General features: G+C 36.9%; 1 protein-coding gene across 21 annotated transcripts in view; it reads right to left on the bottom strand.

Moving 5' to 3' along the window:
- The window catches only part of R3HDM2 (R3H domain containing 2), a 246597-nt gene that overhangs the window by 215900 nt on the left and 13554 nt on the right, over nt 1–17143 (bottom strand). For 2 of the 21 annotated variants that reach the window (XM_070740944.1, XM_070740960.1), the window contains exon 2: nt 6094–6197. The exons of 16 other annotated variants lie outside the window; for them this stretch is intronic. The gene's annotated coding sequence lies outside the window, so the exon portion shown is untranslated. Of the gene's footprint in view, nt 1–6093; nt 6198–17143 lie in introns of those variants that run through there. 3 more of the 21 variants (XM_070740945.1, XM_070740947.1, XM_070740948.1) reach the window with 3 other exon arrangements.

Raw genomic sequence — 17143 nt, 5'->3', positions numbered from 1 at the left:
CCTAGAGAAAAGGAGGGCCAGAGCGGACAGGTATACGAGGGGATGTCACAGAGAGGAGGGGATCACTTTATTCTCCAGGGCACCGGAGGGCCGGATGAGGAACAACGGCTGGAAGCTGACCAAGGAGAGATTCAACCTGGAAATAAGGAAGAACTTCCTGACGGTCAGAACAATTAACCAGTGGAACAACCTACCAGCGAACGTTGTGAACTCCAATACTCTGGACATTTTTAAGAGGAAATTGGACTGCTATTTGGCTAGGATGCTATAGGGTTCCTGCTTAGGCAGGGGGTTGGACTTGATGACCCGCATGGTCCCTTCCAACTCTAACAATAAATAAATAAAATAAAAGCAGTTGGTGCTTTCACAGTGATTTTACACTGGAATAAACCCCTACAATTAAGGGGGGGGCACCTCTATTGATAGATCTCTCACTTAATTTCAATATGTCAAGTGAAACAAGTCAGGCCAAACCTTATTTAATATCTTACTGTTGTTAGATTCCCGATTTCCCCTTAAGCCACGTCTTCTTGCTAGTCCAGTTTGCTTGGCTATTGTTAGCTGAATATATGTAACAGCTTTATCATAAAAGCTTCCAGGCAGATTCAATGACCTGGTTTAAAGCTGGTAGCTAGCTTCCAAATAAGTGCACTGTGTAAAGAGAAAGACACGGTGTGGACTAATTGTTCAGATGCCTGGCTAGAGCTGGAAACACCCAAATATATTCCCAGTCACAGAAACTGATCGGCCTAAGTACTATATATGATATTAAATCTCAGTCCAGCCTATTTTGAGAGTTATTGTTATGGATGGGGGAGGGGGAGGATTGAGAACACTTCCTCAAAATTCTGGAGGAAGGGCAGGATATAAACTCAATTAATAAATAACCAATAAGAATAAGAATGACCAAACCACCTAACAATTGAAAAGTTTTACATTTGAATTTCATCTTCATTTCCAAATATGTGGCACAATATATAAGGATAATCTTAGCAAAGGGATCTATGAGTGATGTGCATATAAAAGAGACAGTAGATAAGATTTAAGTTTTGGGAAATATGGAGCATGAGAAAGAAGATAAAATAACCACTCTTTAAATTCTGTGTGGTACAAGATGGGGCAGAGGTATTTAGATATTCAAAATTCTATTATAATATATCCTATAACAATAGAACGCCCTGCAACCAGAGTTTATATAAAGATAAACTGATAAACTGTCCACTGATAAACAGCCATGTTATCTTGGCAATTGTTGTAAGGCCCATCCCCATCAGCCAAAAATAATTATCTACTGCCAGATTTAAACAGAGATGTTTCTTATAATGCTAAATATTCATTACTACATCAATGCAATGATGTCTGTGTCTCACATTTAACAACTGTTTTATAAGCTATCTTTGTCAAGAAAGTAATCATCACTGTCTGTTACATTCACACTGTTTATTATTCTACCCCAATTGTGTGTGTGTGTGTGTGAGAGAGAGAGAGACAGAGAGAGAGGGAAAAAGGGGACGGAGGGAGGGAGGGAGGAAGATCATGGATTTATTCATCTTTTTCTCAAAAATGCTTTTACATCTATCAACTTTTATCCCATAATTATTAGTCATTAGTCTTTAAGGTTCGCCTGGTGCACCAGTTGCGGCCCTATTTGGACAGGGAGTCATTGCTCACAGTCCCTCATGCCCTCATCACCTCGAGGTTCGATTACTGCAACGCTCTCTACATGGGGCTACCTCTGAAAAGTGTTCGGAAACTTCAGATCGTGCAGAACGCGGCCGCGAAAGCCATCGTGCGGCTACCAAGATTCGCCCACATTTCTTCAACACTCCGTTGCATTGGCTGCCGATCAGTTTCCGGTCACAATTCAAAGTATTGGTCATGACCTTTAAAGCCCTACATGGCATTGTACCAGATTACCTCCGGAACCGCCTACTGCCGCACGAATCCCAGCGGCCGATAAGGTCCCACAGAGTTGGCCTTCTCCGGGTCCCATCGACTAAACAATATCGTTTGGCGGGCCCCAGGGGAAGAGCCTTCTCTGTGGCCCTCTGGAACCAACTCCCCCCCAGAGATTAGAACTGCCCCCACCCTCCCTGTCTTTCATAAACTACTCAAGACTCATTTATACCGCCAGGCATGGGGGAGTTGAGATAGCCCTTCCCCCTAGGCCATTCCAAGTTATGCATGGTATGTTTGTGTGTATGTTTGATTTTATAATAGGGGTTTTAGTTGTTTTTACTATTGGATTGTACATGTTGTTTTTATTATTGTTGTTAGCCGCCCTGAGTCTACGGAGAGGGGCGGCATACAAATCCAATAAATTATTATTATTATTATTATTATTATTATTATTATTATTATTATTAAGGCACAATATTTTATTCTTTTCATTGTGGGCAATGTAAAATTAATTTTAATATTACCTTAAAGTAAACTAATACATAAACTGTATAAACAAAAATTGGAGTGAAGACTGATCTGCAACAAAGGATTTATACATGTGATTTCTTAATATCTTAAGCTAAGGAAAGCTGGAAAAGCAATTTGTAATGTGGCTCAAGGATGTGCTTCTAAAGAGTTAAAAGTGCACCTTGGACCCCAATCATCAATTCCAACGAACAGGTGAATACAACACTTGATGTTAGCAACATTAAACCAAGCTTACTTTGAATGCCTGCCTTAATTCTAATCCGATCTACATTACCTGTCTAAAACTGAAACCATATAAAATTCTTACGTTAGTGAATATTTCAAACTTAATACTGACTCAAAGTTCCCATTCAAAGTTTGACACATAATCTTAGTTTCATCCCAGAGCATTTGTGAGACTACTGATATCCAGACTCTTGATCACACTGACTAGAACTGAGAAGAGTTGAAATCAGTAACTTCCAGAGAGCTACTAATTCCCAGCTCTGAACTACAGAAAACCTCGTTGGGAACCGCTTCCAGAATGGCCATTTTTCCCCCAGAAAAGCAGGTAAAAATTATTGGGATATCAACAGATGCAAAAGTCATGTTTGGAAATAAAGGACAAATAGCCCTCGGCTTGTGAAGTCAATTGAGGCCAGAAATACCATTATTAAGTGATGTAAACGCTACTTAAAAGATAATTCCTGCAGTACAAGTGTTGCAGTTAAGTGAATCACAAGCAAAGATGTCACGATTTGCTCTGCGACCTCCTGCCAGTTTCTTCATGGACTTTGTTTGTCAAAAGCCAGAAAAGAAACCTGCAAAAGGCTGTGGTGTGAGCATAGGATGCTGTGACGTTGAATTCGCAAGCTGGCCACCGAATGCCTGGATCACCATCATCTGACTATTCAATGTCCTCAATGACTGAACTAGTGGTCATTAACTGAGGCCCTGTATGTTTTTCCTCAGGGAAAAAATACGTCCCTCAGAAATAAAGAAACTCTCTCCCTTGCTTAAAATTAACAAGGAACAACAGAACAATGGAAATTCAAAGGCAGAAAGACATAACAAAGGGTGGTAAACTTCCCTTGTTTTATATTTTCCAATTTCACCTGAATGAATTTTCCGTTCATTTGGTTCACATAGTCAGGAAACATGCATTGTTTAGTATCTTTAAATTGCTTTCTAAATTTGAGTATTTGTCAAGAGACAATATTTAAATGAATGGGTGGCTTACTTAAGATATTGTAGTGTTATGGGGTTTTCCCCCTTCTTTTTCTTTTCCTTTGTTTCTTACTTACTGTACTAAAGATTTATTTTAGACTGAAGTTTAAAAAGGCTTCAGTATTACGGCCCCTGTGCTGCCGAACAAAATTTCATGCAGCATTCATGGTGATTTTGAGTTCGAGACTCCTATTCTAAGGCAAAGCTAAGCCAGTCTCAAAATCACACCAATCTCATCTTCAGCTATATGACAAGAGTTTTTTAGGCAATTTATAAAAAACCAACTTGCCCATTTATACTGTTCCACATGCTTCCCACTGTTTGTTGTGCTAAGTAGGGCCACTGTCACGCAGCCACAGCATTTGAAATTGTTGGGGGAGGTAGTTAGGACCCCATCTTTTCAAATATGGAGTTCAGTAAACTCTGATTGCTGCATGTTGTCAGAATTATAACATGCTAACTGCAAATAATCTCAATAGGCCATCACAGGCAGGCAATTAAAATATCTTAATACAGGTAGTTTTTGACTTACAACCACCGTTGAGCCAAACATTTCTTAAGTGAGACATTTGTTAAGTGGCCTTTGCCCCATTCTATGACCTTTTCTTGCCGCGGCTGTGAAGTGCAGTTGCTATGTTACTAACCTGGTTCTTAAGTGAATCTGGCTACCCAATTGACATTGCTTATCAGAAGGTCACAAAAAGTGTCACATGGGCCTTGGGACACAGCACTGGTCATAAATATGAACCAGTTGCCAAGCATCTTATTTTTGATCGTATGATCTTGGAGATACTGCAATGGTTGTAAGTCTGAGAAAAAGTTGTCAGCCACTTTTTTCAGTGCCCTTGTAATTTTGGTCACTAAATGAACTGTTGTAAGCCAAGGTACACTCTACTTGTACAAGTAATTGTTTCATCCTTATAGTAAATGCGTGCAATATGCTGGCGCCTCTAACGCAATTTTGTACAACAATCTCAATCTTTGATAAAGAAATACATTTAATGTTTTGAAATCACAAAGATGTTGGTGCTCAAGCAAAAGTTTGCTTGCCTTTCTAACTAAAAGCGGTTTTCAAGATGAATTGTGGCTCGTGCTTTGAAAAACAGTGTCTTTATCATGGAAATACTGATACAACTCTAAATATAGTAGCACAACTGGTGGTGGTATTCCAACTGAAGCTAGAAACATCTGTTTAAATGAGGGTGGAGGGTAGCAATGAAGGACAGCACCCAACGAGAGAATCAGTAAGGTTAGCAAGACCTCTTCTACCAGGTTCAATTGCATATCTTAAGGCTTATCACTGGAAGATGGTTTCTCATTAATTATCCTTACTATTCCTTTCTCCTGCATGCCCGTTTTGACCTTTCCATAAAGTTTGTCAGGGATTTTTGTTCCAAAGTATAGCATCGCTCTCCCAGGACAATGGCTGCAATTTTTCAAAAATCCCCCGCTATCACAATTGTGCTTATACTGCACTTTATATATCACACTTTGCTAGTGACTATTCATCAAAATACGGTCTACACTGCAATTACCAGATAGCAAGAAAACAACTGACCAGTGAAGTCATAGAAGAATACTGAGCAGTTAGCATTTGTGTATTTTTTTAAAAAAACCAAACAAACACCTTGTTGAGACTTCCTCAAAGATAAGCAATGATACTGTTTTAGCAATCAGATTTGTATACTTTAATAAATATTCCAGTTTTATTAAATGTATCAGTATCTAGATCAGTGGTTCACAACCTTGGGGTCGGGACACCTTTGGGGGTCGAATGACCATTTCACAGGGGTCGCCTAAGACCAAGGGAAAAGACAAATTTCCAATGGTGTTAGCAATTAAAGCTTCTATTCTGACATCTCGGAACATATTTTTACAATCCAACCAATCAGGTGTTTACAGGGGGGTGTCCCTCTGACCTCTTGCCAATCAGCTTAAAGATCTGTTGGAAGAATTGGCGCTAAACTTATAGTTGGGGGTCACAAGATGAGGAACTGTATTAAGGGGTCGCGGCATTAGAAAGGTTGAGAACCACTGATCTAGATAATTAGCACAGAATAGTACAGCTATTTCAGATTGCTTACCTGTGACATATAAATTATGAGTGGCTTCAAATCGTAGCTGCGAACACCCCAATTATCAACCAGGAAAACAAGAGCATGGCCATTTGGCTGGCTCCCAACTGTTAACGCTTTACAACTCTCCAATCCGAAATTAATATACACTAATGCACTCTGAAAATGGCAGTTTAATTCAAATAACTTTATAAATCATACAATTATTCATTAATACAATGTGGCAACCAGCCTGTGTTTCAGACAAGTATTTGTTTATTAAATTTATATGGCCACCCATAAAACAGGGTTCAATCAAGATTTCCTTTTTCCAACATAGAAAAGGGGGGGGGGGAGCAGTTGATTTCAGAAACATATTCTACTTCTAAAAAACACATATTACCTACTGATGCAGATGATACTATTTGTATGTGCACTGTAGTTAAGGAAATGTTTTCATACGATTTTTCATAACTTGTCCATGTCCTAGGGAAGCTGTACTGTACTCTAAAATGTAAACAAATTAAATGATGAAAAAATCATTACTATTATTTCAATAGCCACCACCCATTTCTTTTAGAAATAGAAATAAATCTGTATTCAATAGTTCGATCCATGTTTTTGTCCAAATCCTAATGCATACTTGTAATGTAATTTGAGTGCCATTTCCTACAAAAGTTATTCTCACTCTCAGAAATTTGGGATTTTTCATCCTTGTCCCAATTCAATAGGGCAGGCACTCAAAACAATTTCTATACAAAAATATTAACCAAAACGCCTTAATGTTAATCTGCTGTCTAAAATTGTTGTCTAATGTTGTCCAAATCCATAGTTTGAAAAAAATCTAGTATTCTTCCATCTGCCATTTTACTGGCCAATTTTTATAACCAAATGATAACATGCATTTAGTTTTGGTTCAGTATACTGTATTCTGTTCAGTCAATTTTGGACCCAAGCAAAATACAGTAATCCCTCGCTACTTCGTGGTTCATCTTTTGCAGATTCGCTACTTCACGGGTTTTCAGAGGGGGCTTAAATTCATTAAATCCATTAAAAATTCATAAAATTATTCTACAGTACCACTGTACTCTATTAAAGAAACTAGTAGGATATCACATGTAGTTCCAGCTGAGAAACATTCTAGAATGACTGTTTAATACAAAGGGTGGGTTTTAAAAGTCCAAATACTCATTATATACATCAAAAAATATATTTCCTCTACTTCACGGAAATTCATTTTTCACGGGTGGTCTTGGAACGCATTCCTGCGAAAAATGAGGGTTTACTGTAAAGCCCTGGTTCAATTTCTTTGTTGCTAATTTTTATTTCAATGTCATTCTGTAACTATTGCCATTACTTTGGTCTTCGTGTTTATCTAAAAACCAGTTTTTTCACTATATGCCTTTATTTTCTAAGATACGCTGTTTTATATCTTTTAAATTTTTCACAGTAAAGTGGGGTCAGTATATCTTAAATTCTTTAATGTTTCTGCTGTCAATTTTCAAATCATCTAAGTTAAAATTCCTGAAAATTGCTATTGTGTTTGAATTAAAATAAGGATAAAATACAGCCTTACTGTACACTTTTTCTAATCTTGAACTGTTTTGTGTGTCTCTAAGTTGTTCTGACAAGGACTTTTTGGTTATTGAACAATGATTTTGTCATCCGAATCAAATGTTCTGGAATGCCTACTTCTTTCAAATATACTTTAATTTGTCATGTACACTATCAAAGACTTCAGTTAATAAGCATAAACTCATATCCTTTTGAAATTCACATACTTGTGCCATGCTCCATCAAACATTTGCAGTATTTCTTCTATTTCCACATGAAAACCCCATATTATACCTTGAGTAATTGCAAAGTTAAATGCCATATATAAATTAAGTTAAAGAAATACATAAATAGCAGCTAAATTACTTTAACCCTTGGGCTTCCATCTTCTCTTACTCTTAGGTTCAGTAATGAGTTATTTTTTTTAAAAAAACTGAAATGCATTACTGAATTCAAAAAAGTAGCAAAAGAAAAGGATTCTCTTTCAACGGTATTAAATATTCAGAGATTAATTCCAGCTATGGAATTAAGATAATGTGTATATTCCAAGAAGAGATAACTGCACATTTTGTTAAGGGAAGAATCAGCAGAAGCATTCAGCTAAGAGATGAAATCTCTATCAACACAAAAGTGGGGGTAGAAGATCAAAATCAATCAATAATTGGCAGGGCTACTAGGAAGAGTAGGTGGGGGGAGGAGATTTTCATGATTTTTAAATGATGCCCGAATTTCCAGTGAAGAATTCCAAGCTATCATTTCCTTATGAAAATGAAATGATTTTCAAAGCTCAAAATTCAAGATTCTCCTACTGGAATTCCGTTCCACAACGGTTAATGTAGACAAAGCAAATAATCTAAAATTAGCTCTGCTGTCAGCTGTGTTGTGTTTTGCAGTTGTGCACATGCATTTATGTCTTCCACTTGCAAAAACAGGGTAGCCACACATCTATGGTGCCGCTCTGTGAAATGAGGTAGGCGACACATTTTCCTACAGATAAAGAGTCTGTAGAAACAACAGACAAGCAAACAAACAAACAAACCAGAAAACATCACCATAAATTGCTAATCAACCATGCAATACATTTTTAGTCATAAAAATGAGAACTCATTAATTTCCATTAACAGAAATAAGCCACATTCCATCTTTGGCCATGTTATCCAACTTCTGTTCCCCCCCCCCCCCCAAAAAAAAAACAATCTACAATTTCTGCTAGTCTTGTGTTCTAACTGCAAATATGCAGTGAGCTGAAACAATAATATGGGATACAATCATAAAAATAAAAGGATACTTATAGTTCCTTAAAGAAAAAGAAATTCTTATTTCAGAAATAGAAGTCAGCTGCAGCAGCACCCGAATCTTCTTTAGTGTTAACAACATTTCTTGGGGGAAATAGGTGGTTGAGAAATATGAACTATAAATGCACATAATAATTCCTCTATCACACCCGAATGCAGTATCTGGATTAGGAGATCCATGATGGACCACAAAGCATGCACAATTTTGTCCTTCAGCATCTTATCTTGCTTTCCGCGCCCCCCCCCCCCCCGCTATCATCCCTTAATTTTATTTATTTTATTTGTAAAATTTATTAGTCACCCATATTGCAATATGATAACTCTAACAAACAACCAGGACTTTGGATCATCAACCAATAATGTTGCTGCTATGAATGTTGTGAGCCGCCCCGAGTCTATGGAGAGGGGCAGCATACAAATCTAATAAATAAATAAATAAACAAACAAACAAATAAATAAATAAATAAATAAATTGTTCTCCACACAATCAAATATGTTCATTTGAAAACCCAATGGGAGTAGGATTTGAAATTTTCTGAAAAAAATACTCTATAATTTATTACCATTCTAATAAATCAGTGCTTTAAAATTGGGGAAATTTTTAGCACCGTAAATAAGTTCTTAATCTGCCACATACAGATTTTAGAGCAAGCACCTTTTGGTGAATAATAAGTTTTAAGCCAAATATCAAAGAAAAGCTCTCACTGTACATGCTGAAAAACAGAATTCAATTTTACTTGTATTCCAGCTCCTTTCTAGAGAGGAAATACATTCTTCTTCCAGATCCCATTTATTGGTTGAAAGTGCTATTGAAATTCCACTTCAGTAGAATGCCTTCTAGATTGTGAAAGGTATTTGAAAATATTACATAGCCATCATTTAAACAACTCCTTCTGAACCATTAAAGCAGCCACATCATTTACAAAATGCACACAAGCCTGGTTTGATCCAGGTTCCCTCCGCCTATATACATATACACAATTACTTGCTTTTTTTTAGCAGTCACAATGCAATTGGGGACACAGCAAATTCATTCTTTGAATTTGCCTTATTTTATGGGATAGGAAGGTTAATTAATAAGTTTAATGCCACAATAGGGCTTGAAAATAGATCTTCAATACATTTTCCATCTCCTCTCCCATAATAAGATGATATGGACAGAAATAGAACTCCAAGTCATCACAAATTCTTAAGAGAGGTCACTGTATGTATTTTCACTCCTACAGATTTTGTTCAGTTCCCTCCCCTGAAGAGCTCACATTTTCTATTTTTAGATGCTTACATGGCCCCAATACATTTATATCCCAGTACATGAAGTTTTTAACATATTCAGCCCCAGAATTATCCTGTGAGGTAGGGAAATTATTTTCTAGGTGATAACCTAACAGCTCACATTCTCAACTGCTACACAATCCTAAATGTATTTATTTAGTCCCAATGATTTCTCTGAAGTATTTACAGAATTGCATAACTGCATATATTTTCTTGAAAGCATTATTGATTACAATAGCATTTATTTCCCAAGCAATACTTTTAGGTTTACAACCAAATCAGAATGTCTATATATAAACCCTTTCCTTTTACCAAGGAAATGCAAGATTTCTAATATGCAGCTGTTACTTAAAAGAACTCAACAAACTGTTTTCTGAAACTACCTGTACATGGTTCAATTGTCTGCTGTCCATCTTTGCCATAATGGAGACCTGGAAAGGACATATACATATACTTTTCTTATTCTGCCTCTAATATCTTTCATAAGAAAATCTCAGCAGATAATTGTTGCATTGTTCTGTTAGAACATTGTTTAAATTTCCAATATTTGGTGCCAATTTTAATCAATCGCCCCAAACTTTTGATAGAATTTCAGATGTCCAATCTCAAACAAATACATTCAGAAGGAGCTACTTTGTATTGCTGAGGATAAGGAAGAATGGAATAAGTAGCTCCTTCTGAATGAAAAGAATGAGCCCTCTGTTTACCACCTTCCCCTGTGCTTCCAAGATGCAAATTAATAACATAAATGTGTCTTTCTGTAGAGAAGAGGCTCAACTGGAAGGTGGTGTTAAACGTGCCATCAGTTTAGAGTCATTGTGTTGTCACAAGTGACCCAAGTCCAGCCCTCCATAAATTCTGTTGATCCTTATCTAGCACCAATTTAGTTTTGACTATTAGTTGATTAGATTCTTGTATAACAGGTAGCAATAATAAACTCTTCTGTGCTTTGAACTCAACAAATGTCCCTGGTTATTTGTGCCTGACACTTTCTATTGGCTATTCCAATAAAGGAAGTGGTGAGCAATGTCAACCAGCAACAGCAACTGTTTCCTACCCACAACAAAGAACTTATTGTCCTTGTTCATTTATCCTGGGATTAAGGCATAGTCTTCCACAACACATAAGCTACAAATTCAAACATAGAACAACATTATGCAGGCATGAAAACAAGATGTTTGACTCTTTCCGCATATCCTCAACAAGAAAAAGATAAATTGCTGGTGTCTACATTCAGGTTGGCAGTTCAAAGTTAGTCACGCCTATCTGAAGGCTAACAAGGACAACAATATCAAAAAGGAAAAGTCCAATTCATTCGTAACATATGTTTCTGAAGCAAAAATCAGACTAATTATAGGCTGCCTTTTACATTTCCACAAAGCGATTAATGGTGTCAAATAATATGTTCTATCTGCAGCCAAGAATTTTGCAGTACTTCATTTAAGAAAAATTCCCCAAGAGAAAATGCTCTATACAAGTGTAAGTAATAAAATATGGAGCATGAGAACAATGAAATTACCGGTAATATAATATTTTGGTTGCTTAGTTCTAAATTCCAAAAGAAGAGAATAATGCAAGCACGCATGCACGCTAGCTCACAAACTCACACACACACGGAGGGACCTAATACAATAGAAATCTGAACATTTATAACATACCATGGGAGTTTGATAATTGTAATAAGCTTTAAAATGTTCTTCCAGTTTAATTACAATGAGATGAAAAAACTCAATGGGAAAAATCAGAACATTTCAACTTCGTAAAGGTGACTGAGAAAAATTGACAGCACCAACCATCTTTCTTCCTCCATTTATCCTCCTCTTTAAAGAAACAGTCTCTCATCCCTCCATTACAACAGAAATACTCTCCCATCCTTCCATTACAATATTATCTACATATACTTATATGAGAACTCTGGAATAAAGGTAAGTAGATGTATCTTTTTCAGTCATACACAACCTGAGTACTAGAATAATTTTCAACTGTAAAATAATCTAGGGAACTCTTTTCCTAAAATATTTAGACTTCTGCAGATACATATACCAGAACCTGCTCCATATAAACAAGAAGCCATATGTCAGATGTACTAAATTCAAGATTTTCAAAACTGTGATCCAATGAGTAATGGTGATCCATTAACATCCATTCAAGTAGTCTATTAGAAAAAATTACTGAACAACTAAGAAATACAGTATATGTTCTTGGTTCTGTACTTAATTATGACAAACACTGATCTCCCTTTTGACCAGATTATCAAATTAGCTAACAAGGTTAAAGTCTTTTGATTTTTCACAATACAAGTCATTTTTTAGTATGATGGTATTGAAAAAAAGATAATTCAATATGAAAAGGATCTGTGGTCTGTAATCTGATAAGATCACAACTCTGAAATAGTTAGTTAAAAAGGAAGAAATATTTGCTCTACTTATATAGGGAACTTCCTCTAAACTGGTGACTCAAAAGACAAAAGAATGAAAGATAGGAAAGATGTATGAGCTACCAAAAATGTATCTGCTAAAACTTGAAAGCCCCTACATCTTCAAAACAAACATTACCAATTAGAAAGAACTCTGAGCACCATGCAACTCAGCAACATAAAAGCACATTTCAACTGGGGTTTTTTTCCGAGCAGAGGTACATATCTTAAAAAATCATGATCTGCCTTTATGGATAATTTTTGAGGATGACCCATATATTTCACCCCCACCAAATTATAACCATTTATTATTTTATTTTATTTTATCAAGCATATATAAAATTATAGAAAAAGTACAAACATGATGGTGGATACATGAAGTGGATACGAATACAATGGAACATTAGGACAGGGACGGTAGGCACACTTGGCGCTTATATATGCTTCTTACAGACCTCTTAGGAATGGGGAGAGGTCAACAGTAAACAGTCTAAGGTTAACTTTTTGGGGTTTAGGGAAGAAACCACAGAGTCAGGTAGTGCATTCCAAGCACTGACCACTCTGTTGCTGAAGTCATATTTTCTGCAATCAAGTTTGGAGCGGTTAATGTTCAGTTTGTATCTATTGTGTGCTCATGTATTGTTGCAGTTGAAGCTGAAGTAATCATTGACAGGAAGGGCATTATAGCAGATAACTGTATGCGCTACACTTAGGTCAGACCAAAGGCGACATAGTTCTAAGTTGTCTAAACCCAAGATTTCAAGTCTGGTTGCATAAGGTATTCTGTTGCGAACAGAGGAGTGGAAGACTCTTCTCATGAAATATCTCTGGACATTCTCAACTGTACTAATGTCTGATATGTAGTGCAGGTTCCAGACAGATGAGCTGTATTCAAGAATTGGTCTAGCAAATGTTTTGTATATTCTAGATAAAAGTACAATATTACCAGATTAGGTTAACATCTCTTAATGATTTTTTTTTTGGCAATCTTGTTGTTACAATGGGCTCTGGCACTTAGATCATTAGAGACGAGTATTCCAAGGTCCTTAACAGAGTAAGGATCATCTACAAGTTAGTGTCCATCCATCTTGTATTTTGTGTTCTAATTTTGGGGGGGGGGGGCAATGTGTAAGGCAGAGCATTTATTGGTTGAGATTTGAAGTTGTCGCTTGTTTGACCATTCTGACAAGGGCAGCCCCTTTTCCCAGAGGGCTGAAGTTTCAGAAGAGAAAAGGTGGTGGTGACAAGTCAAAGAGAACAAGGGAAGGCTTGTGGCTCTGTGCAGAAGAGTACAGGGAGTCCTCAATTTACAACAACTCGTTTGAGGACCATTCCAAGTTGTAATGGCACAATTGAAATGATCATTTTTCACACCACGGGAGCATCCCTGTGGCCACATGATCAGAATTCAAATGTTTGGCAACTGGCATGTACTTATGACAGTTGCAGTGTCCCAGGGTCATGTAATCCACTTTTGGAATCTTCTGATAAGCAAAGTCAATGGGGAAACCAGATGTACTTCACAACCATGTTACTAACTTATCACTTATTAAGTGGTTCACTTAACTGTGGCAAGTCAACAAAAGAGACAGTCTGATGAAGTATCTCTAGACATAGCTGTCATAGATAATATCAACAATCCTTGAGTATTAAGTGGAAATTTTCTTATGATTTCTATGATCTTAGTAATACATTGTAATGTGTCTTCTTAATATTTGAAGATTGCGGTCTGTCATCCTATGCTTTTCTTATCCAAGACTTATTCTTTGGCTTTCTTTGGTTACCATGATAGTTTGTGCTTTGAAACTGAGTTGTATCTTTTCATCTGTAAATTTTTTCCACGTTTGTTTTTTACAACAACTTTTTTCTCTTCCCATAGTTTCTCAGATTTTCCTTTGCATGAATTAAGTATTTATATTATTATATTTTGTCCATAATTCTTCCAGATATAATATTGTTGACCTGCTTTCTAGCTTTCTAAATTTAACCTATATATGAATGTCAATAATTTATGATCTGTTCCATAATCTGAACCTCAAAATGTTTTAATTGACTGGATTGTACAGTCTAGTCAATTTGATGTTAATGTTGTGCATCCAAAAGTATCCATGTTTTGAGGTCATGTTTAAATTGATTAACGCAAATATTGGTAATAAACAATAAATTCTCTACAAAACATCATTGATCTATCTCCTTCACTATTCAATATACCCATCCCAAATTAACGTCTAGTAATTTGAGATCTTTCCATTCCTGCTGCTTTCATTTTGCAATTATACATTAATAATTCTCGGGCTTCCTTGCATTTAGTTCTTATAGTATGCCATAATTTTTTTCAGGGACTTCTCCCATTATACCTGTAATAGGTGCATATATTGGATATCTACAAATCCTAGTAGATACGATCCATCTTTTAATTAGGTTATAGCAAAGCATTCATTTAGCAATGTCTTTTTGGAGAGGCATTTGGCACAATTACCAAATGAAGACTAGTTAATTAGACTGAAGGCAGCAAGACTAAAGCTTTTCGTGCACTGATACTAAAACATCACATGAATCAAAAGTGAAGAATATTGAGGTGTGCCATTACATCCACATTTATGAAATATCTAAATAATTAAAAGCAGCCACAACCTTTTACCATCAATCAGAATGGCAAATCAGCTCTACTCTGTTCTGTCCTGTTCTGTCCTAGTCCTGGTCCTAGTCTTTGGCTCTTTGCTGAGCACAGATTCTTTTTTCAATTCTTTTTCTGATTATTTGTATTGCTGGGATAAAAAAATATCATCTACATATGAATAGACACATAGAATTGTTAGGTTTTTTTAATGACCCAGTCCATACTTGGTTTGATGAGAACAGAAAAACAAGCTTTCTAATTCTGCTTTCTAGCAAGCTTTCCAATTGTAATAGGCATGGAGAAAGAATAGAATATAGCTCCTATAGTTCCTTCTGCTTTTCAAGAGAGAAATGGCTTGTTTGCAGTTTTTCACATTCCTTGCCAAGAGACTTTTGTGGTAAGTTGGTCATACCTAGGTTTTCCACTTCAGTTACCTCTTCCTTCCATCATTTGGCCTATTCTAGCCCCCCAGTTAGTCTTTCAAGGCAAAATGTTGCCTCTTGACTGCTTTTGATCTGCAGAATTTAGCATAATATTTGTTTGTTTGTCGTCCATCTCACTCCATGATGACTTGAGTTGCTTAGAAGAAGTACCTGCTCTGCGGTTGGTGGAAGAGTCACTGAAGTGAACTGCCAGGTTTCTACCATTGCTAGGGTACTCCTCATCTGGAGGTGCACATCCTATGAATCTAATCTGTGCTTAGTTTCCATCCTTGCTTGGGTAGCATCATCAATGTGTACAATGTGTTATGCAGACCATATAAATTATTTGAAAACTCAACATGGCCGATGGGCTGTTTGAAACTTCTGTTATAGAGTATCCTTGTCCCTTTGTTCTTTAATAAGGTGTCATGATCTGAACAGTTCATCATGTGGATCTGATTTAAAGTGACCCATTCTGTTCCGCCTAAGTTCACCTTATTCTAAAATATCACATTTATAAATAATTCATTTGTACTTTGGCAATTTCAATCAGCTTTGTTGATTTGTTATTGTCCAATTTTATATATCACTGTAAAATTAGGAACTCCTTAAAGTTCTTGCTTCATCAGCAATTAGACTTCCTTGTGGCTTTGGTCTGATCATATCATTATCTCCAGATCTACTTATAAAAGTCTGATATTTCTCCCAAGTAAATAGAGGAGTGTAACTTGAGTTGGAAATAGCATGATCTGTGATCCAAATGCATCTAAACGTTTTAGCCAATTCTGTACTTTTTTCTTTACAGCAGAAATTGCCAAATTTTGATTTTGGAGAATTCTCCTCCCTAAGTGGTTGGCTTTACTCACATATGCAGCATCTGACCTGTTGTCACCCCAACTGTAAAAATTTGGCCTTTAGCTTCACTTTCCTTTTGACGTTATTGTCAAGAGTGGCCTTTTGACAATAATCTGTGGTTAGTTTCCATCCTTGCTTGGGTAGCATCATCAATGTGTACAATGCGTTATGCAGACCATATAAATGGTCCCTGCCTCAGTCATACTCGGAAGCACTGAAGCTACAGAAGTACAAGTTGGATGGACAGGACCTTGTTGACGATCCTCACTCAGTTAAGGACCTTCGAGTATTCATGTGTAATGATCTAAATGCCAGAGCCCACTGTAACAACATTGCCAAAAAGGCATTAAGAGTTATTAACCTAATCTTGCATAGCTTCTTCTCTGGTAACATTGTACTTCTAACTAGAGCATACAAAATATTTTGCTAGACCAATTCTCAAATACAGCTCATCTGTCTGGAACCCACACTGCATATCGGACATTAATACAGTTGAGAATGCCCAAGCTGTCAAAGTCATAGCTGCCTGTTCTTTAGCTAGTGTTGGCCTTCATACATTATTCTTCCCAAGAACATAAAATGTTGTAGTGCAGTGATGGCGAACCTTTTTTTTCCTCAGGTGCCAAAAAAGCATGGGTGCGTGCTACCGTGCATGTGTGAGTGCCCATACCCATAATTCAATGCCTTGGGAGCGCAAAAACAGCTTCCCCTGCACCCTGGAGGCTCTCTGGAGGCTAGAAACGGCCTGTTTCCCAACTTCTGGTAGGAAAAAAAATCAGCTGACCAGCACACACATGCACGTTGGAGCTGAGCTAGGGCAACAGCTCGCATGCCAGCAGATATGGCTCCGCATGCCACCTGTGGCACCCGTGCCATAGGTTCGCCATCACTGTTGTAGTGTATTGGCATAACATGTGCAGATCCAAGCTTTGTAATTGATGTAAATTTTGAGCAGATTTTCTAAGAATCATCCACAATTCTTTGGTGTGACAACTAGTGTGCTGATAACCTGTGATAGG

This window comes from Erythrolamprus reginae, chromosome 2 (assembly GCF_031021105.1).
Source record: "Erythrolamprus reginae isolate rEryReg1 chromosome 2, rEryReg1.hap1, whole genome shotgun sequence".
Lineage (NCBI taxonomy): Eukaryota > Metazoa > Chordata > Lepidosauria > Squamata > Dipsadidae > Erythrolamprus > Erythrolamprus reginae.
Note: the sequence above shows the minus strand (reverse complement) of the source record. Positions and strands in the feature narration are given on the sequence as shown.